Genomic DNA, 22787 nt, shown 5'->3' with positions numbered 1-22787 from the left:
AGCCCATGCCCCTAATAAATCCTCTCTCATCTATCTATCTGTCTATCTACCTATCTATCTACCTATCCATCCATCCTATTGATTTTCTCTCTCTCTTAAGAACCCTGGTTTGGGCTGGGGATTTAGCTCAGTGGTTCTGGTGCCTGCCGCGTAAGCACAAGGACCCGCGTTCGATCCCTGGTACCCAAAGAAAAAGAACCCTGGCTAATAGTGCAGCCTTATTCCACATGCAACTTTACTTTCCCTTTTTCATACAACTTATTTGCACCTTCTGGGGAGTAGTTTGTGAGAAGCCAAAGTGGCATGGCAAAGGCTGGGCCAGGACCAGAGAGCTGAGAGATATGCCCTGAAGGTATAAAATGCATTCCTCAAGGGAAGTCATTTGCCCCCCCTACACACAAATAGACAGAAGTCAGGAAAGCCTAGGGAATCTCCACAGTCACCTGAGCCTGCAGGGCAGTGTTAGGCGGAAGGGGAAGGCAAAAGCTTTCAAAGGAGTCAGTGCAGCTGGTGGCTGGAATGGAAAGCAGTCTCCTGACAGCAAATACACAACTCGTAGTGTGTTCCAATATCAAACGAAAGAGGTCTCCGGGATCTCACTGATGTGGATGCCCCAGGCCCTGCAGGAGAATGGTCCCAGTGCTGGCCTAAAACTTGTGCACTTGGTGGAGAACTAACTTCATCCAGTTTCCACAAATCTCAGCTGCATCTCCACTGCAGGTCAGATTGAATCCACACTCCCCCGACTCTGGCAGCATGGCAAGTAGGGAAGTGCCTCTATGGGGTAAATGTTACCAGTGAGTAAGTTTGCTTCTTTCAGGAATTTGGGTTAGCAAACCTGAAACTCCTCTATCTATGCAGTAGGGCTGAACAAAAAAGAAAAATATATTATAGATGATGAGAGTCAAGTATCTCACTCTCAGAGAAAAGGTTATAAATTAGGAAAGGAGAAGGCACAGTGATATCTGGGGTGTTGGATTTCAACTGGAGAAACCAGTATGAATTCAATAGCTCGATGTGTGTGAAAATGAATAGAAATGTGTGTGTGTGCACCTGTTGTTGTAGATACATGTATTTCCAAACTGTCCCACTGAGAAGAAATGGAGACTTAACACCACAATGTACTGTGTACACCCAGACCCACTGGGGCTCAGAGGTCTGTCCATCCTTCTCAAATCAGGGCTCCTTGGACAAAGGGCTGGGTGAGGGAGATATGTGATGACCTAGAGCAGCTCGAGGGCCAGAAAGGGCAGAAGTACAAAAAAGAGGATGGAGACATGGCAAATGACACTGGAATCCACCTGAAACAGCACCCAAAGCTGACACTATTTAAGTAACACAATCATCATAGTAATAGATTAAAATCCATAGCATAAAATAAATATTCATAAGCTCCTACTGACAAAACAAATAATTGAATAAATAAGTGAGAGAGACTCCTCTTCCTTCCAAATTCCAATTATAAATATAGAAGGAGTAAGAAAAAACGGGAAAAGTTATTCTTAGAATGCCAGAGAGAAGGCCCGTCAATGGATGCTAAAATTGGCAAACAAAAGTTTGAAGAGCAATGAGATGTGTGCACAGTCTCAATGCATCTTCTTAAGAATTTTGTCAAGTGTAAAAAAAGAATAGAGTAGAGAAACCCAGAAGTTAACACCGTTAACAAATAATCTGCGTTGAGACTACCAGTAAAAGGTATATCACATTCTGCACCTGTTATAATACACAGAGACATGCCTGCCACTGCTCTAGTGTGTAATGGGTCTCATCATGAGGAAACATCAGACAAACACAAGTTGAGGGACAATCTACGAAAACCAGCTCTTTTTGACAGTGTCAAGGTCCATGAGAGATAATGTGTCTTAATTACTTTCTTATTCCAGAGACAAAATACTCGACACCCAAAGTTAAAGAAGGAAGGATTTTCTTCACAGCTTTTTTTCACAGTCTGTAGAAGTTTCAGTCCACAATTGGTCAGCTCCAAGGCAGGGAGGCATGGCAGAGGAGGATCACAGAGGAGAAAGAACAGTTCATGGTGTGGAAGGGAGGACACAGCAAAGGAAGCAAGCTGTAAGTGATAAACAGCAGTAGCAGTGTTCTTTCTGTTCCTTATGTTCTATCCAGGCTGCTCACCCTTAGGGCAGGTAGCACTCACTGCCAGGGTAGGGCACCCTGAATCCTAACACTCCACCATGAATGAATCCTAGCATCATCCTTAATCCCAGTGTCACACACGCTAGATCTGGCCACCTCCGAGAAGCCCCACCTATGACCGCATGAGGCTTTGGGGGGAGAGCGAGACTCAAGACATAACGCAAGGAAAGATTGAGGAATGGCATGCAGTGGGGAGATTAAGGTCACAAGACAGTTCAGTCTGAGGTGGGATCCTGGACTGGATCGTGGAACAAACAAACAGCACAATGGAGCAAAGCCAGTGATGTCCAACTGAAGTCTGTTGTTTAGTGAATAGAAATGTGCCAATGTCAGTTTCTCAGTTCTGATCACTGTATGATTGTTGTACAAGGTGTTAGCCTTAGAGGGCTCAGGTAAACATTGGGCAGGGTCTCTGTGTACTACCCTTGCAGCTTTCTGTAAATTTAAAATGATTTCAGAATAAAACTTTAAAAAGATGCCAAAGGTTATAGTGGAAAAAGTTGGCAACCAGCCTGAAGAGAAGGATATAAAGACATAAAAACTACTTTAAAAAGAATAAAATAGAGACATCATGATTAAGAACTACTGATAACTGGGTTTTACATAGCAGAAAAACTGCTGTGTTTGGAGGTTGGGTGCTGGCCCCTGGAGGGACGTGTGTGTGTGTGTGTGTGTGTGTGTGTGTGTGTGTGTGTGTGTGTATTTCCCAGGTAATTCTCCTTATAGCTAAGGTTGGGAACTGTGGTGCTAATGCAATGCAATTAGCAGTAAAACCTCAAGTACAAGTAGCATTAATACCTCAAGTCCTAAGACCACTATTACATCTGGACATTGGCTGGAAATATGCATGTGCACCAGCATCTTGTTTTAATCTAGCATGTAGTTCTATGATGCTATGAGACCTTACAGCTTCCTCCCTCATGTGAGGGAACACCTTGGCCACTTGCCTTTCTCCAGAGACAAGTGTGGCCTCTTTCTGCCCAAGAAAGCCCATTACAGACTCGAAGACCCTCATTAGAAAAGTCCAAGGCTTTCACTGGGAGCTTGTCACATAGGCACTCTTGGCTCCAAGTGCTCTAAAATTCCACCTCCCAGATGACAGAAGGTATGTAGCTACATCCACTTTGTCTGTACATGCAGTTTAGGCAGAGAGAGCCATGCTCATCCATCAGGGAAAGTTTAAATCATTGTAAGGAACTGCTTACTGGTCAACTTCTCAGATGCCAGGCAAGGGCCAGCCTTGCCAGGAGACCTTGCTAGGGTGGCATCTTGGGCCAGGCATGGAATTCTTTCCTGTACATATAGTAATATGTCATCATCACCAGCAATTCACTGAGCACCTATGCAAGGAAAACCGCTGTTCTTTCTCTTATCTCATATAATCCTTAGGACAGCTCCATGATGTAGGTATTATCTTCATCTATAGCTGAGAAAATTTGAGACTTAGAGATGTTTTTTTACTGTAACAACTAATTTACTCCAGTGTCACACAGCTAGGAAATAGTTAGCTATCCTTGAAACCCACAGTCCTGTTGTGACACATCCTGTTGCAAATATTCCTTCTTTGTTCATTGGAATTAATATCTATCCCTCTTTTTACCATAGATCATATTTGAGGATAAAGAATAAGGCCTCCAAACATACTGAGATGGTTAATTGGGTCAACTTGATTGGCTTGGGAGCTGCCCAAGGGATTTGTAAAGGACCCTTCTGGGTATGTCTGGGTGGCTCATGGAGGCATTGCCTTGGGAACAATATACAGTCTCTTTCTTTGTGACACTCTTCATTTGCTCTGCTTCCCAGCAGCCAAGAACTAAGCATCTTCTCTCCACTATGCCCTGCTGCCATTATGTTTCCACTGTGGATTCAGCCAACCATGGACTGAATCCAATTAAACCATGAGTCAAATTAAACCTCTCCTCTAAGTTGCAGGTATTCGGTATTACGTCTTAGTGATGGGAAAGCTAATTAATTCAAGTACCTAGAAAGAAATTATGGAAATCCCATTTTTCCCATGTTACCACCGGTGTATATCATTCTAACAAGAAGAATGATCTCCAGTACACCAATAAATGTGGCATTTGAGAACAGTCACTCTTAGGTGTAGTAGGGCCTTCCTGCATCTTTTATATATATGATGATATATGAAAACATGAGCTTCCCAAATTATCATTTTTTTAAAAATGTAAGTGTCTGAGCTTTAGTTATTCCACATTGACTCCTCCTACACTTGGACTGTGTGAATGTTTTCCCATGATGTACAACAGGTCTCCAACCTGTTACAAAACATGTGTTTCCATGGCTTGTCTGGTAGTTCTATTTCAATACATACCAAGCTTAATTTTCTTACCAACATGCACACATATATCTCTGAGCCTGGAAACTGAAAGGGGAGAGAGCCTTTCTGCTCTGTGCAGAAACAATCTTCCTTTTGCACTGAGCCTTGATGATACTGGAAATCTTTTCCTGGAGCCCACCAATGGGACCCAGTGTGCTAATCAAGCCAGGAAGCTGCCTATGGAAGCGTTGAAGAGGAGAACTGTTCTGTTGCAATAACAGAGTGCCTGAAGACAGGTCATTTATACAGAATAGAAGTTTATTTGGCTCATGGTTCTGCAGAATGGGGAAGCATCACAAAAACATCACTAACATCTTGTGAGGGCCTTGTGCTGCATCATAACATGCCAGAGGGCATCACATAGAGACCCAGAACAAATGTGCTACCTAGCCTGTCTTCCTCTCCTTAGAAAGCCACTAATACATGGGGACCTCACCCTTATGACCCATCTAATCCTAGTTACCCTCCAAAGGTCCCACTGCAGAAGCTACTGAAAAACAAATTTAGGGATTAATTTTCCAATACATGAACTAAATCCTAGTAGGAGCTGTCCCTGTCCAGTTCTTGGGGTAGAATCATTTCTCCTGGGGCAAGCCATGTTGTTGCAAAGTTTATGCTGCTGGAAGGATATATGCCTATTTAGAGTTTTAACTAAATTTTAGCCTTAATGAAATGGCTTCCAGATCAGGAGTCAACAAACTTTCAGTCAAAGACCAGATAGTAAGCATCTTAGGCTTTGTGGGCTATATGTCTCAGCTATGCAGCTGCAGTGACAAAGCGGCTTAGTCTACATGCAAACAAATGTTCGTGGCTGAGTTCCAATAGAACTTTATTCATAAAACAGGAAGCAAGTTGGATAGGCTACAGTTTGCCAGTGCCTGTTTAGAACATTAGAAACTGTGCTGTATGTGTTTTTGTTTGCACAATACCCATGCACATTAGTCCATTTTGCACTACTTTAACAGAATACTCCAGGGTAATTTATAATAAATAGGAATGCATTAGCTCGTGGTTCAGGAGGCTGGTAAGTCCAAGAGAAGGGACCAGAATTTTCAAGGGTCATCTTGCCACATGGCAGAAGGGCAAAGAGAGGGCAGCAAGAGGAAGAGATTGAATTCACAGCATCAGACCCTTTCATAATTGGCATTTACTTCCTCATTGACTAAATCCCTCCCACGAGGCTCTACCTCCCAACAGTGTTGCATTGGGAATTAAGTTTCCAACACACACTCTTTGGGAGACACATTCATCCCTTAGAACAAGGAATTATGAACTCCTCCACACATAATGGACTTTATTATTCCCCCCAGAGCGTGCAGAGTCTCCCGCTCAGGTGTGAGAATTTACAGATGTGAAGTACCTGTGATTGCTTTATGGAGTTAACTGTTTTGATGGTGGGTGCCAGTACTAATCATTCTTAAATACAGAAATGCAGATGGAGCCTGTGTGTTCGGCATACTGCCACACCCTACATGGAGAACAGCTACAATATGACTGCTTTTTGCAAAATGTACCCAGGTACAATGACAAAAGAACTATATCCAGATGCCTGCATGCCTTACTTCATCTTCAAGAAAGCTTAGGTGTAGCCAACAGCCATCAGAGGGGTCCCACCACATGGATATCCTTGAGTGTCCTCAATTCACAAATACAAAGCTTCTAAATGAACCTTTCAGATTCACAGTAGTTTTTTCCTAAATGCAGCCTGAATTTTAAAATACAGTTGTTTTTATTCAGTGGTTGGTTTCCACAACATATGAATCACATATCAGACTCTATTCGAATTTTTTTTTTTGGTACTGTGATTGAACTTGGGTCCTTGTGCTTGCGCAGCAGGCAGCGATACCACTGAGCTAAATCCCTGGCCCCTCTATTCAAATTTTAACAACAAGCATTTGGAGTATTCTCCCTCTGTTCAAAAACCATAGGCAGTTGTATCAGACAGTAATCATAGCCAGTAGATGGCATCTAATAGCTAGAATAATATTTTGGACCCACATTTAACATAGACTTGCTGATTCACGAGGGCTCACCCTCTGATATCACTTATTTTGGATCATTATTAGTTTTCAACCTTACTCATCACAGTTAAATTTAAAATTTTCCATCCAATAAATTTCTATAAAGTTGAAAAAAGAAAAATAGTCTCTCAGTGTGAGAGCTGTTCTGCAATTCCACATAATAAGCAGACTAATGTTCTGAATTTTTAAAATGGATATCATTTAAAGACATTAAGCAGAGAACATGGGCATTTCAAATATAGTTGGTTCTCTGTGATTGAATAAAGCCAAGTTGCTAATTGCTGGAGCAGGACCAAAAGATAGAATGAGTGTAACACCGAACCCCCTCTATTTTGGATAAATTCCATGGGAGTCAATTGAGTCTAAAAGTTTCACAAATAATTAAATTACCAAATAGGATAAACCAGGAAAAGCCAATAGATTGAATTCTCCTCCTCAATTTGCTCTTCAGTTGACTGTATTTAGCTATCTGCAATTGCAGCAAAGGGAAGTCATTAAAAGCCTATCCATTTTCTTATGCAACTGCAACAGAACTTCAGTGGGGTTCACTACATATATACAATATACTTTTTTAAAGGATGCAGGCTCTGCCAGACTCAACTTTCTCCTTTTTCTGCAGTGCTTATCAGGAAGCAATTATCTTACATTATAAATAATTGGAGGTCACAAATGAAAAGAATGCTTCTATGATCCATTTTCTAGGTGGTGATCTACAGATGTGGGTGTTTGAGTGTGAGCTGGATTGATTGCATAAATAAAAGAGCACTCTTTCAAAAGGGAATAACAGAGTCTGGAGGGAAGGGGAATAATCTAATCAGAGACTTGTTTCTTACTTTAATCGTGAGCTGTAAAAACAGCCAAATCCCATGTCATGCTGCAGTAAAGGTTACATCAGCACTTCATCCAATATTTATAGCAGGAAAGAAGCCCTGCAGTCCAACTCCGATATGACATTAATCTTCCAGCTTTTTATCCCACAACCCATCCTCCGACCACACTCCCACCCCCGTCAGTTAAATGTGTTCCCTGGTGCCAGTCTGGTAATGTAGATAACTGACTGTGTGGTGTTGCTGTAACCAGAAATCCAAACCACACAACAAACACAGCATCGTACTGCATCCTAGGGAAGCTGCATTGAGCCTTTTTAAGTAGCAGGGCCAACAATCCCAGTTTGTTCTAGATTGAGGAGCTTGCTGTCCCCACTACCCTCAACCCCCTTGTTCTTTAGTAGGCTCTTGGGCTAGATCTAAGGACCCAGTGCAGATGGGTACTGATTGTCAGGAGAAAAGCATAAAAGTTTTATCAACTGCACATGTGCATAGGGTCTTCACAAGAGACTGAAGTCTGAAGACACAGCCAAGGTGTGATGCTTTTAAACTTTTTAGACCACAAACAATATGTTGGGGAAGGAGCCAGGGGACAGATGCTTCTCTGGACTGAGTGGTAAGGTCTAGGCTGTTACTGAGATATATGGGGTAGGGGCAGCCATAGACGTCTGGGGAAGATAATAATTATACCAAGTTTGTTTATTCAGGTTTGCTGCAGCACCAGTGACCAAACTTTGGTGATCAAGGCTATTTTCCAGCCTTTGGTATGTGAAGGGCGTCCCTTCCAAGAGAACCTTTATAGCTGGATGTGTATAGGGAAAGACTAGCCAAATGACCGTTTCTGAAGTAAAAGTTTACATTAGTCAGCTTTCTGTTGCTGTGATGAAATGCCTGAGAAAAACAGTTTAGAGAAGGAAAGATTTATTTTGGCTCATGGTTTCAGGGGATTTAGTTCATGGTTGTCAGGGTCCATTGCTTTCATCTTATGCTGGGGCAGAAACATCATGGTGGAAGGGTGTGGTTGAGGAAGGCTGCTCACCTCATGGCACCAAGGAAGCAGAGGAAAAGAGAACAACTCAGAGAAGAAGGGGCCAGGAACCAGATATGGTCACAGGGGTCATAGCCCCATGACCTACTGCTTGTAACCAGACCCCAACACTCCAGTGCCCCTCATCCAAATAATGCCATCAAACTATGATCTCATCAGTGGATTAGAGCCCTCCTGATCCAGGTGTCTTCTGAAAGCCCCAATTCTGAACACAAGCATCTTTGGGTGACATTTTAGATCTGAGCCGTAACACAGTTCCTGAAATGATTTTAGCTTGTCATAACTAATACACCAATTTGGCATATTTTGAAACAGCACATCCTTAACTCCCTCACTGGATATAAGACTTTCAGATTAAGACCAGAAGAGTTCTGGACAAAACAAGACAAATTGGAGCCCCTGTTTTTAAGAGGCTTATGGCTTCGGTACATGAAGGCTTCATTAGAAAAAAAACAGTTATTACATTGTAGTCATATAAAAAAACCTCAAAGGTAAAATGTAATGTTGAATTCTCTCCTTAAATCCTGTTGCTACTGAGATAAAGGTCAGGGTTTAAAACTCACAAGAGTCAGACATCATTTCTATGAGGCTCAACTTCCTCCTTCATCCTCACCATGTAGGCCCACAGGTTTAGGGACAGTGAGACAGGGCCTTGGAGAGCCAAATAATTCAGGGAATAGCTACATTTGGAGCAGCATCTCAAACTGTAGATCTCCCAGGCACTCATTTCCTGTGGTCTTGCCTATTCTGCAATACTCACTGGAAACTCATTTATACTCAGAAGAATACCTCTGAGAGAGCAAGCGAGCAGCTGAAAAGGAGTGCAGGCAGGAGGACTCAAACTGTAATTACTCCAGGAAGCTGCTCTGGGTCGCTGGAGGACTGTCAGGTGGGACCGGAGAAGTGCTGTCTGTGAAGTCTGTGCTCATTTCATGACAAGCTCTCACTGCGACTTCTGGTAAACAACAGTTCTTGCACTGGGGTGCGTGCTGACATCTCCCCTTTATCGCAACAATCTGGGCAACAGGGACACATGGTCGAACAACTCAAGAGCCAGTTATTTAATGTCCCCTTTGCCAGTGTGCACTGAAAGCAAAGCTAACTTTATCCTATGTAGAATAAGCAGTGCCACGTAAAATGACTTTGTTATGACAGAATCCCCTCCGATCAACAGCTCCTAGCTTTAAGCCACGGGAAGCAAGCAGAGCTCCTCCCCATCTGCCTACCCAGAGCTAGCTCCCATTCCTGTGTTCATGCGGCCAAGCCCTCCCCTTTCCCGGCCATGCACCTTCCCAGAGATCAGACTCACCAGGGTCTTGCTGCCTCTTAGGCCCCTTTGTTGTGAAGGGGGCTTGAGCATCTCAGGGTTTTCAGGGCAAGCTGGCCAGGTGCCGGGGCACAGAGCCCCTATCTGGAGACCAGCAGACTGGTGGTGTGCACAGCAGCAGGTTCATGGGATCCACAAACAGGTTCAGCAGTCTATGCAAATGCAAGCAGAGGGTGTAGCAGGGTGGGTCTCTGGGTTCCCAAACATCAATTGTCTCCAAAATGCCAGCACATTTCTGAAAATAGTCACTAAAAAGCACAACAACATTTTCCATGAGAAACGCCTCCCTGTGAAGTTCCCCCTGGGTGGTCATTGGTGACTACTGAGAGAGCATCAAGCTCACAAAACTGGCTCCCTGGAAGGCCTGAGCAGCTGTTTGGCATCTGCAGTTATTCCAGAATTCGGGAGGGCAACAGCAGACAGATACCCTTTGACTGCAGGTCCACTTGGGAGCTGTTTAAAACTGAGCCCAGGTAGTGACTGCTAGGACACCGGGGTCAAAGACACAGGTAGTCTACCTGCGGAACCCACCAAAGCACCCCACCACTCCCTTTTACTTCCCTCCCCTCTGTGAGGCAGAGGACTCACTCCTGGTGCTGCAGGACTCCAGTGTCCCCAGCTGAAAGGGAAGTAAGCAGCAGGACCCGATGCAGGAGTCTGTTGCATCAATCCAAATGCTATCTGGGGATCCTTAACTCGGGCCTGACGCTGTCTACCTGGAGACCGCACCAGAGAACCCATCTGGGCTCAGTCCCACAGCATGACCTCCTTCAGACACCAACCAGAAGGATGTCTCCATTGTCACCAGTGCTTCCCAATGACCAGCTGTAGGTCGAGTGCTGGAGAACTCAGGAACCCAGGAAAAGTTTCCTGACACGTTGCAGATTTATTATGAAGGACCCGATCCAGGAACAGCTAGCTGGCTGGACCACAAGACAGAGGGTGGGCTGGGGAGGCGCTGGGTCCTCACCCCCGTGCCTCCATGTGTGCCACAGCCCAGACACGCTGGGAAGCCCAAGCTTTGGGGCTTTTCTGGAGTGTTATTAAATAGGCCCCATCCACCAAATGGTGGCCAGGGGTGATTTAAGTCACTGTGCTCCAGAGCCTGGCAGGTGAGGCTAAATTCCAGGCCTCTAATAGCAAGGTTCCCTGGCCTGTTCCTCATCCTTCTGGGCTCTTGAAAGGGTAACTGATCTACATAAACTCAGAGTTGACTGAAAGGGGCTTGCTAAGGATGATAACAAATGCTTTCAACTTCACCACTCACCACTTAGGGGATTACAAGGGTTTCAGGTGCTCTGGTCAGGAACCCAAGACTGAAAGCCAAATAGATGCTTTCTGTTGTATCCCAATGTTACAGCATCGCATGAGTGTCTGAATCCAGCTTTAGTTCTCAAAGAGCAAGAAAAGTGTTTCAGAGTGACTAAAGAAGTCATTTTAATGAAGATAGGTCTCATATAGATTTGGGTATCTACAAAGAAAATATTTTCAGTTTACTATCTGAAGACAAGTTTATAACAAATTTAAAGATTTTAATTGGCTTCAGTTTATAATTCTAGAACCAGAAAGCACTTCATTCTGTGACATAGTGTGACTATTCCAATAAACTGGGCAGAAGGGTTTGGTTTTACAGACAGAGGGTGGAGAAAAACAGAAATAGAGAGCAAAAACCAGATTGCTCACTTCAAAGTTATTTTCCAGTGAAAGTTATTGTACTCTTGAAAACTGGTTTGTTTGGAATTTGCCAAAACCATATCTCTCACTTTCCTGATCTCTCGGAAGCCAGGTGAACAACACAGTTTCAGCTTGGTGACACTGGGATGTCAGCATGAGTGACTCCTTTCTTGTTTGGACCGCTGGGCCTGATGGGGAGCTCAGTCCAATCCAATGACTTCTAGAAATTCTATTTTACATGAGTAATTTAAAAACCAATTTTCCAGCTTTTCATTTCTTTTTAAATTAACAAAGATATGTTGTTATTCACCTTTTTAAAAAGGATGAATAATTTTGTGAAAGAGGTGAGTGAGACAGTGAAGAATTTAGGCTCTGAAGTTGATTATCTGGGTTCAAATCCCAGTTCCTTCACTTGGTAGAAAGGGTGATCCACAAGTATTTGTAATTTAGTTGTAAGTGAAAAGTATCTGTAGTTCCTACAACATTGGGTGGTTTGAGGATGAGCCAGTATTTGTCTAGCATTACAACTTACACACAGCAAATTCTTGTTATATCATCATCATCATCATCATCATCATCATCATTGAAATCAGGGCCCTTTGTGGGCTGGGGTGGGAGTTTTCAGTAAATGGATGTTGTATAAGTCATTAGTTGTATTTTTGTGTCAGCAACAAGAAGTCTCATACGTTATGGAATCATTTTATTTAATGCATTCTGTTTCTATATCTCTATAAACTTCTGGAATCACTCAGTCATTCCAAAATTACAGCATCTAAATATTTCCATGATAGTCTTTTCCTGCAAAGGCAACTGCAAATTCCTGTAAGTTTCTATGTTCTGCTTTGATGTTGAAAGTATAATACAGCCACCTTGGCACACTTTCCATTTGCACCTCCTGGTTCCTGGCCAGTCTCCTTCTGGGTCACAATTCCAGCTCTTACCATTCTTTGATTCTTCAAAAGTTCAAGCCAATTTAGTGCACTGAAAAAGCAGACAATATTGGACCTTTGTCCAGAAGCTGGTAGAAATAAAGCAAGTCCCAACAGAATATTCACAAAGAAAAGATTTCAAGGGAGACTGTGAGATGTTCACAGAGAGATATAATATGCATTACTCGAGGCCAAGTTCAGACACTGCCTACTTTCTTCACTTTGCTCCATTCTCCCAGTCATGCCTGTTCCCATATCTGAGGCTGTGGCAATGATCTAACTATGCTCTTTGTCGTATTGTAACGGTCTACCTGTGAGTCGAACCCTTTCTCTCTTTGCGCTGACCTTGTGGGGAGCTCACTAGCAGACAGGAGCAGAGCCTTTTACTGCTCACTTGGGAGGGGATTGGAAACTGAACTGTATGGCTGAAGCCACTGAGATGTGAGGATCACAGCGTATCTCTTCCATCCAGACTGATACACACTGGATGCTGTATCTTCCCTTCATTAGACTCAGACATCAGATTTGGAAGGGTCTGAGTGCCACTGGCAAAATGTCCTATTAGAAGTCAGGCAGGAAGCTGTGTGCATCCATGCATATACACTTGTGTTTTAATCACCGACAAACTCTTGTAGGTTTGACTTCCTCATGGTTAAAGTTTGTGGGCTGCCCCAGAGTGATGCTAACCCCCTATGTTCTGTTTCTCTGCAGTGAATGAATGATAATCACCTTACAGGTCAACGACCACATTTAAGAGACTGTAGAGCCTGAGCTATAAGTCAGAAAAGGTCATAGTCACTACAAATCCAGGGAGGAATCTCATTTATACTTCACGGCCACATTTTATAGTTCCTTTCCCGGGACTCTTTCCTCTGTGATCCACTTCAGAATACAATGAGTTCTACCCAAGTATTTTGCTCTTCTGAATTATCTAGTAATTAAAGACTTTCTCTGCCATACCCAACCACCGAGGAAAATTCGTAGGGTAGAGACAGGAGCTCTTCAGTTGAGCCTGCATCATATAAAGCATCACTAGAGACACAACAGCTACTGAGAAGAATGAGACTGTGGTGTCAGCTAAACGGACAGGTCTAATCTGGGGGCAGGCAAATCTGTAAATTCATGGCTGATAGGAAGGTCCATGAAATACAATAGGTCTCTGCCACATAGTTCTCTGGGTAGTCCAAGGAATTTCACCAGACATTGGCAGCTTTGGAGCCAAGGTCAGGACGACTCCTCCTCTAACAATGCGCGTATGGAAGATTTCCCTAAGAAAAAGATCCAGGGACTTGCTCTCTGCTGACTCTCCTCCATGAGTGAAATGCACATCTCGCCAGAAGTGGCATCCCCAGAAGTGATCTTACCGGAAGTGATGCTCGGATTCTGAGCTCTCAAGCTGCTCCTCGACTTACTCCTTAGGAGAAAGCTGCTGGCGAGAGCAGCTGAACTGTCCTCTACCTACTTGTGCTGTCACGCTGAATCCAGGATGTATTACTACAGATTCTAGGATCCTAGATCGGATGCCAGCTTCTCACTTGAGTCACCTAAAGACTAACCCCAGATGGACTGAGGAGGCCTGGGTGGGGCCTGGCCTCTGCATTTCTCATGGCACCAGGATTCAGCCAGGACTGTGCACAGATGATGTGCTCTGAAGTGAGCTAGAACAATGCCTCTCCCATTTCTCTGCTCTGCGTCGCCATCAGGGGAGGCTGTATATGGATTTCCTTTCTGCTGGGAATGGGAGCCAGGGCCAGTTTTCTCTCTGGGAGCCCAGAACAGGCAGTGCCTTCTTGTGCAAGGCTCAGGCAGTGGCCCGTGAGCTCAGGGGCCTCGAGGCTCCTGAGAGACCTGGGACTGCAGCTTGGGATCCCTGGCTGAGCCCAGTTCCCACGGCTGTCATCCCACTGCCGGCAGGAAGGTCCCAGGGAGTGTGCAGGACACAGGGTTCATCATTTGGTTGCATATAGTTTTTTTAAAGGAGCCTTTATTTTGCTCCCTTGTAATTTAAAAAAAAGCTTCTTTCTACATTTTTCTATTGCAGTGAGGAAAATCCTTTGATAATGGGGTTTATACCTCAGTCTCTTAATTACAGATACACCCTGGAGCCTGGAAGAAAGAATAGAGCTCCCTGCTTGTGTTAGTCAGATCGGGCTGATACCTCAGGCTGGGCAGCTTAAACAGTGATGTTTATTTTTCATACCTCTGGAGACTGGGAAGTCCAAGATCAAAATGCCAAGGGGCTCCATGACTGTGAGGGCTCCTTCCTGCTTTGCAGATGGTGGCCTTCTCACTGTGCCCACACTTGGTGGGGGTTGGGATGGGACTGGGGTGGTCCCAAGGGTGTTGATGTTGATGTCATGGAACCTTCATAAGATGGCCTCAGTGGAAGGTGATGAGGTCCCTGGGAGGTGCCTATCATGAGCAGGGCAATGCTGGTTTCCCAGTGTGTTGGGTCTGGCAGAACTGAGTTATTCCCCTGGGAACGGGTTGTCCTAGGTAGAGTGAGCCTGGACCCTCCTGGTCTTTTGCTTCCTGTCTCACTATGTGGTCTTTCCCTCTCATTTTTGCCCCTACCATCCGTCATGTTGTGATGTAGCCACAAAGCCCTCACTAGAGCCAATAAGATGCTAGTATCACACTCTAGGACCTCCATGACTGGAGGCCAAATAAGCCACCTGGGTAAAGCTTTGGGTATTTCATTATGGAAACAGAAAATGGACCAAGATGCATGGTCAAGAGCAGAAAGACAGGAAGCAAGCTCTTAGTGTCACCTCCTATAAGGGCGCTAATCCCAGCACAAGAGCTCCACCTCCTGGTCCATCACCTCCTAATACCATCTCACTGGGGGCTCCAGTTTCAACATACAGGTTTAGGATACACCACAATCCCTAACACTACCCAAGATCTGAGACCAGCCCCCAAATCTTAGTCCCCCCTCCTGCATTCTGGGCACACAGATATGGCTTGGTGCTTTGCCCAGGAGGCTGACTATACCTGTCTTGGAATAACTGAATAATGTAGAGACTCCTCGGGTTATATCACCAAGCATGCATACTGACCATTCTCCTCTGCTGAGAGGCCTGTTGGGCTCCTTACAGATACTCAGAGTCAGACTCCACAAGACCCTTCATGGGACATTTTATGGCAGAAAAGGAAGATGAGGCTCAAAAAGTTTTAGCAATTTATACAGGGATGTTAGGAGGAGCCTGAGGGACTCACCAGGTGAGTCCTGCTGGTGCCCACTGGCCAGGTCTGTTGATGCCCTTCACAGCCACAGTGAGGTGCTTGGCATGGAACAGTATGACAAGCAGTACTGCAGCTGTGCGTTCCCCTTGGGGATGAAAAGAGCAGGACTCAGCCTTGGAGACCAAAAGGAGGCATGGGTGGCTCCTCCCAGCTGCCTCTGACCTGAGGGCAGTCACAGGATGGAAGATGACTTGTTTCCCCTGCAGACTGCGGATTCCCCAGAGAGGTGGGAAGAGGAGGAAAGGTGAGAACTGCATCGTGATATTTCTTGTAAAGTAGAACCCTTTGGAGAGAGGCGCTTGGAACTTCACAAAGGGAAATCAAACTCAAAAGCAGCTCAGTGCAAGGCTTTGACCCTCCTGACCATTAAGGTGAGGATGGAAGGAGCCTGATTCCACTGACACCCTGCAGCTTTGGGATCGGGTCCCCAGCTGGTGGCTACGCTGGGGAGGGGAGGGCTGGTCCTCCTTGAGAAGTGGGTCCTGCACTTCATGGCTTCATGGGGCTGCTGCAGTTGCCCTGTGGAGAGCGAGGTGGTCTAACTTCCTTTAAGCCAGTTCTCTGCAACTGAAGCTGGTGAGGTGAGAAGCCGCACATTAGAAGGAAAACATGATTTTGTCTCGGGAGAAACCTTATACACACTTTGCGCAAGCGGAAATTCAGGGTTTGCCTTACAGGGAAGAGGCTGAACAGGGCTGAGAGGAGCAATCTTTGGTTAGAAACCCAATCAATAGCATCCAACCTCCCTAGTCCATCTTCTCCGCTTCTCTAGGGCAGGCGTCTTGGCTTAGTCCTGCTGCTACCCTGGGGCCCTTGATGTGGATGCTTTAGAGGCAAGAAGGCTCAACTTGAGAACCCTGTGTGGCCCGGGTCACCTCCGCTCTCCACAGCTCTGAATGTGGATTGCAAAAACAACAGAAGACTCATGAACGCAAACAGGAGTGCCACACCATCCCCTGGAAGAGCAGCCTTCTGGGAGCTCCAGCAGTGGAGGGACAGCCTAAAGCACAAGAGAACCTGCTGCTCCTTCCTGGAGCCTCTGTGGCAGTGTAGGGTAGGTGGTGTTGTGCACTATGCAAAGCAGGACCCTGAATCCCCCGGCAGAGCTCACGCTGACTTGTGGAGAGTCTTTCAACCCCACCCCAAGCAGCTGCTTCCAGGGCCACAGGTGGCTGACATCCACCCTGGAGATGTCCTGCAGAACAGTGCTGTGTGCGGGGTAGGCCAGTAGGAGAGAACGCCTGAGTCATTCTGGGTTCACCCCAACTACTCTTGAAGGTGTCTATTTCCACTCCGAGGTCCCGGCCAGGAGCTGCATGGGAAGAAGCCAAGCTCTTGCTACACTGTGGGAGGCTCCAGGCCCAGCAGAATGCTTTCCAAGGAGCCCAAGATGGCAGAGCACTGGACATTCATGGATGCCTTCTCATCCCTAGAAAGACGCCTCTTCTTGAGATTTTCTCTCCAGAGTGAATATTATGTGAGTATTCTCGCCAAGAAAATATTTAAACAGTTGTTGAAGATGACAGATGAACCGAGACTGACTTTATACAAAGGTCAGCTCTCCACTGGGGACTGTCCCTCAGCCCTGTCCAGCTGGGCACTGTCCCAAATGCTACGCAGCTGCAAGAGTGGCCCATCCCATGAAAGCCCCTAGTAACAGTGACCTTGAAAAAGGCTTTCGACCTCAGTTTCTCCCCATTTCAAGGTCAGACAGCCCTGGCGAAAGACATACACAAAAGGAGCACCATCAGATGCCCCAAGGCTCACAGATTGTCCTTCCTTCCTGGGGACAATAGCTGTGGGTCTTTGAGGCATCAGAACTCAGAGGGACTGCTGCTCCTAAGGACTGTGGGAAAGATCGGGTGACGATGTTGGGAACGACCTCTGGATGGGTGAGACCTCTGCTCATCCCCGCCGAGGTCCCTCGTCAGGAGGGGACTTGAGTGCCTTCCTAAAGAGGCACACAGCATGGCACCAAAAGCACAGGCCCCTGCACCTGTTAATGCAACAATGTGCATGTCTCTAGGGGCTGGGAGACGGAGCATAGACTCGAATTTTCTAATCAGAACTAATCCCTGCAGGCATACAACATTTGATACATCAAAGGCCTAATATTTGATACATCAAAAGCCTTCTCAGTGATTCTTTTGAGAAATCAAAAAACCATGCTAATGAATGCATGAGCTCTGTGGTTTTACATCGGAACCTTTTTTTTTCTGGCTTGTGATAAACTTTTTATAACTTCATTTGATTGATGCAGTATATGCAGATGTGCTAAGATTTAGGAGGATCCAAGAGGATCAGTTGCTCCAAAATACCTTCCTGACTGACTTGCAACCCCACTGTAACAGATCTCTCAGGCCAAGGACTTGAGAGCTCCATTAAGATGCATGTTGCCAGAGAGATAAAGGATAAAGCACACAATCAGCCATTATTACATCAGAAGAGCTCATTTGTCCAATTAGCGTGTCTATCTCTTCAGCGCAACTGAAGGGTTGGGACCCACAATAGATACTTTGATGGGGCTTAATTAGGCTGCAGAGGTTCATTACAGGGGCCTTTTGCTCCTCAGGGTAAGGAGAAAACATCCAAAGGGAAAGAAATAAAGGACTGAGAAGTGCACTGGATCATTGGAAGCAAGTGGATCCCGATTGTGATGGTAAATCTTGTCAGCTGGCTTTCGAGATTCTAGGAGACGCACAAAGCACACTTTTAGGTGTATCTGAGTGGTCCTAGGTGCTGGGTCCTGGGGACCATATCTGGTTCCTGGTCCCTACATCTAGGGCCTTCCCCTGCTGTCAATTCCTAGCTGCCTCCAAAGGAGCAGCTTTCCTCCACCATGCGTTTCTGCCATGAGGATTCTGTCTTAAACTCAGCCAACTATGAACTGAAACCTCTGAAACCATGAGCCCAAACAAACATGTCTTCCTTTCAGTTATGTGTGTTGGGTATTTGGCCACAGAGATGCAAAGCTGGCCAACACCCTGAGTACACATTCACAGGCCTCGATTTGGCTACTCCAGGAGAAATGAGGCTGGGGAGGAGACCTACCTCTGCTTCATCCTTTCCTGACCCCTGACTGGGTGATGATCTCTAACACCCTGAGCTTCCTTTGTACTTCACGTAAACTTTGTGTGACTCTAGCTCTGTGACATCACTTTCTTTTGTCCTTGTCATTGACTGCCTATCTTTTGCTGCCTGAGCCAGTATGGACAAGTGCTCTGCCAGGAACCTGGTCCAATGTGTGGCTGAAATGATGCATTCAAAGGCTTTATCAATGAATGTGTGCCTACACCATATCTAGGCCACTTTGTTCTTCTTTCCATGTTGTCTTGAAAGGAATGAATGCCTTCTTCTCTCTGCCAGTGAGGGTTTCTCAGCCAGCCTTCTGCTTCATGTCATGCATGCATGCATGTATTGAATTATACTTCTGGAGTGGACAAAAAGCAAGAAGATGGCTCTGCAAAGATGCAGAGCTTCCAAGTCCAGCATGTGCATGTCTAGTTCAGCACTGGGTGGACTTAGCCCATGTGCTTCCCTGGTGCATGGTGTATCTGGCCTGAATCAGCTCAACTGCTGTCTGATTCATGGAGCTGCTGACCATGTATCTGACCGCGTTCAATTTAACATGGACTTCTGAAGAGTTTTACTCATATGTTTTAAAATATATATAATAAAGACTCTGAGATAAGATAGGGCCATCTCCTGGTATTCACAGGGGGCTAGTTCTGAGGTGTCCATGGATACTAAAATCCACAGACCCTCAAGCCCTTTATATGAAGTCATGTTGTATTTGCACATAACCCGTGCATAACTTTTATATTTTAAATCATTTCTAGATTGCTTATGATACTGAATATAAAATAAATGCTCTGTGAATAATTTGTTATACTCAGGGAATAATAACAAGAAACAAGTGTGGACGTGTTGACTACACACAATTTTCCCACAACTTTTTATCTAGTTGAGTCTGTGAGTGTGAAGCCTAGGATAAGGAGAGCCTGGTGTTCTCTGCGTGTGAACTTATGGGGAGAAATGTGTCAGTGTAAAAGAGCTCTGCAGCCCTTTCCTCTGACAGAACGCACCCTGCCCTCGCATCCCCACCGGCACTGGGCTCCACTATGACTGCAGATGATCACCAAAGCTAATTTGTGCTAGTTTCCATGAAAGCACTTCAATGAGCGTACTAAGACCTAGCAAAAATCACTCTTCTGCCTAAACATGGGGAGTCTGATGAGAGGCATCATTCTTCCCCCACTTCACTTCTAGCAAAGTGGAGAACAGAGCCCAGAAGCGTCCTGTCTGGATCCTGTCAATGCGCAAAGGCTTGGTTCTCAGGCTCACCTCTCCAGGCCACTCTGACCCTAGGCCCACTCGAGTAGTCTCAGAAGCTCCCTGCATCTAGATCATGTCAAAACCATGACGACCCTGACCTGCAGCATCTACAGGGAGCCGCTGAGCTCCCAGAGAGGAACTCTGGCTCTCATTTCAGCAAAAACAACATACCTTACTTTTCCTGGTGCTTTTAATTTCTCATTCCAATAGATTCTTTGGCACATAGTAATGTATTTGATCCATTCTTGTTTAAATGTGTTGCCTTCCGCTTCTGTCCTCTTCCTGATAGCTCATAGTTGCAAAGAGCTAGCCACCAAATTTATGAAGGGAGAAAGGTGTTCTTTATCAACATACCCTTCACTCCCCTTAGTATATTGAACACGCTGCCTTTTGTCTCTTGGTCCTAGCCAATCTGTCTATTCTCAATCCCAACCCCATTTTTAAAACGACACATTTGCTACATATCTGTCCTCAGCTCTTCCCAAGCTTTAATCATAGCTCTCCTTCTGCATGAAGGCCTTTCTCACTGTTCTCTCAAGTGACATAAAGCTAAAAATTTGATTTGACGTTCACTCTGTGGAAAGCAAGGACAGACTGGAAAACATTTCTCATTTATCTTTCATAATAGGGCCTGCAGAGGCCTGGGGTAGGGGCACTCACTGAGTCAACAGAAGATGTCTTACTTGCCTATGCTGAGTAGTTTAACTATTTGAGCAATCAGAATTATTCCACAGCCCATTCGGAAACTCCAAGGACCCAAGAGTGACTTTAAAAATTAGCCAAGAGCACTGAAGTTGAAAATGAAATAGTTCTGCAGAACTCGCTATCACTGACACATTGCATGGCTTATTTCAAATAGAAGTTTCAAGAATTTCATGGTCACTGTTTTTCTTAACATTTTGTCTTAAAAGGAGGGGTATGAATATTGCTAAATCCCTATGCTCCTATTTTACGAACACTCACCAATGATTGCATTCACTTAATTGCTCCAAAATGATTGAAGAATAACTGCAAAATTGATCACCCATTGATCAATAAAATTTCTTGCATCGTCATGAGACTCACTGATCACTATCCTCTCCTCTAGACCAGCAGAATGAAGGCTTTAGTCACAGGAAGGAAAAAAATCTGTTCTGACACATTTCCCTTTACTGTTGCTGGGCCTTCCTAATCTTGCTACTTAATTGGTTAATCCCAACTGACATTGACAATTGACACTGCGTGACAGGTGGAGTAACAAAGATGGAAAGAAATCCTCCCTGGAGCAGCTCTTTATGAAGCAGATTGATGCCCAAGGAAGGAGTGCTTTGCGAGTACCATCCCCTCAGTCCCTAATTCACTGGTCTATGAAATTATTTTCTGTTCACCGAAGTTTCCCTCCATATATTCTGTTGACAATTTACTGCCATCTAGATAAGTGTCAAGAAAGTAACTGAGACCTGGAGATTTCATAATATTAAGTATCTAATTTTTCTTGCTTTTTATGCCATTCTTCACTTGTTTACAAGCCCAACACACAGCTTCCTGATCCAGATCCCGTGAAGGGTGAGCTCTGGCACCAAGCCATAAAGAGGGTGAGCAAACAACTGTGCCTGAGGGGATTGAAAAAACATATTTGAGGAGAAGTTCCCATCCTCCTTTTGCATATCATCATCGGTCTTGACACAAGAAAGGAGCACACTGTGTGGTTCTCGTAGAACTCAGTGCCTGCTGCAGTTTGGATCCTGTTGGACCCGAATGTCTGAATTCTTCAATTGTATTCACAATCTACCAAGCCACACTGGAACAGGAAAGAAAGCCAGATCTACCTTGCTCCATCATAGGCTATCATATGTGGTCACATGGATTTTATTGCTTTCCAGGCGGTGAGGAGGAAAGCTCGGGTGAATGGGCATCAGTTTACTTGGGAGAAACGCGTGGTACCAAATCAGGGCTGGCCAATAGCACAGAAAGCTTTCGAACCCAAACAGGAGAGCGGAGCCTCACACACAGTAAGCCATGCTTGGGGCGGGTCCTGGGGCTCACAGCCACTGTCTGCAAGACAGGAAGAGGGAGAGCAAGTGGTTCCCCAAAATGCTCGTCGGGGTGTTTTGATGACGCCCACTGGGGACTCTGGATTTAAATGCTGTCAATGAGAAGCTCATCAGCTGCCTTTTCTGATCCTCGCGTTGGGTTTCCAGTCTAAACCATGGATGGCGAGGTTTCCACTGAGAGGCGCACAGAGCACAGAGCAAAACCAGGCCGTCCCACTCTCCGTCCCCAGCTTCCTCATGTCGATCTTCAGGTCTCTGCTTCACATCGGCTAAGCAGCAAAGGTCCAGTGTCATTCGCCATGGGAAGGCTTCCTTGTGACAGCACCTAGATTCCAGGCTCTGATGCTAATGCCTGTGTGAGTCTGTTTAAGGCAATGTGTCCAAGATTTGCCTGCGACCTGTACACAAAATCTTTTCCTCAGCAAAGCCAACTCCCTGTGACATAGGCAGCCATGCACACAGGCAGATGGGGGGCTGCCTGACATTTAGAGAAAACTAGAGCTGCCTGGTCCCAAATAGTATACCATTCCCCAACTTCCAGCATCTCATAAAGGCTTAATGAAATGCAAAGATGTTACTTCCCTAAGTACCTCAAGTTTACTAATGCACTAGGAAGGATTAAGTTTTTTGATTAGAAAAAGTATCTCTTTTTTTTTCCAAAGGCAGCATCCTCTAATATTGGAATATGCTCCACTCCTTCTTCTTTGTACAGTGTTGAGGATGGAAGGAAGGGCTGCATGCATGCCTCCCCTTCACCGAACTACAGCCTTTAAACACACTCTTTGGACCATTTGCTTGAAATGGGCAAGAAAGAGAGAAAAGACCCAGCACCCAAGATTGTAAGTAGAAAGACCC

General features: G+C 45.2%; 1 long non-coding RNA gene across 1 annotated transcript; it reads right to left on the bottom strand.

Annotated features, from left to right (window-relative positions):
- Positions 1-9106: 9106 nt before the first annotated feature.
- On the bottom strand, positions 9107-18666 carry LOC110350850 (uncharacterized). The gene is made up of 3 exons (XR_002397765.2): positions 18616-18666; positions 9698-9867; positions 9107-9404 (listed from the first exon to the last, which is right to left on the bottom strand). It is a non-coding gene; the product is annotated as an uncharacterized LOC110350850 (long non-coding RNA).
- Between the last annotated feature and the right edge of the window lie 4121 nt (positions 18667-22787).

The sequence above is a fragment of the Heterocephalus glaber genome, unplaced genomic scaffold (genome assembly GCF_053883595.1).
Source record: "Heterocephalus glaber isolate CG9 unplaced genomic scaffold, H.glaber_assembly_v1.0 deba00000331, whole genome shotgun sequence".
NCBI classification, from domain to species: domain Eukaryota; kingdom Metazoa; phylum Chordata; class Mammalia; order Rodentia; family Bathyergidae; genus Heterocephalus; species Heterocephalus glaber.
This window is presented reverse-complemented; position numbering and strand designations above follow the sequence as displayed.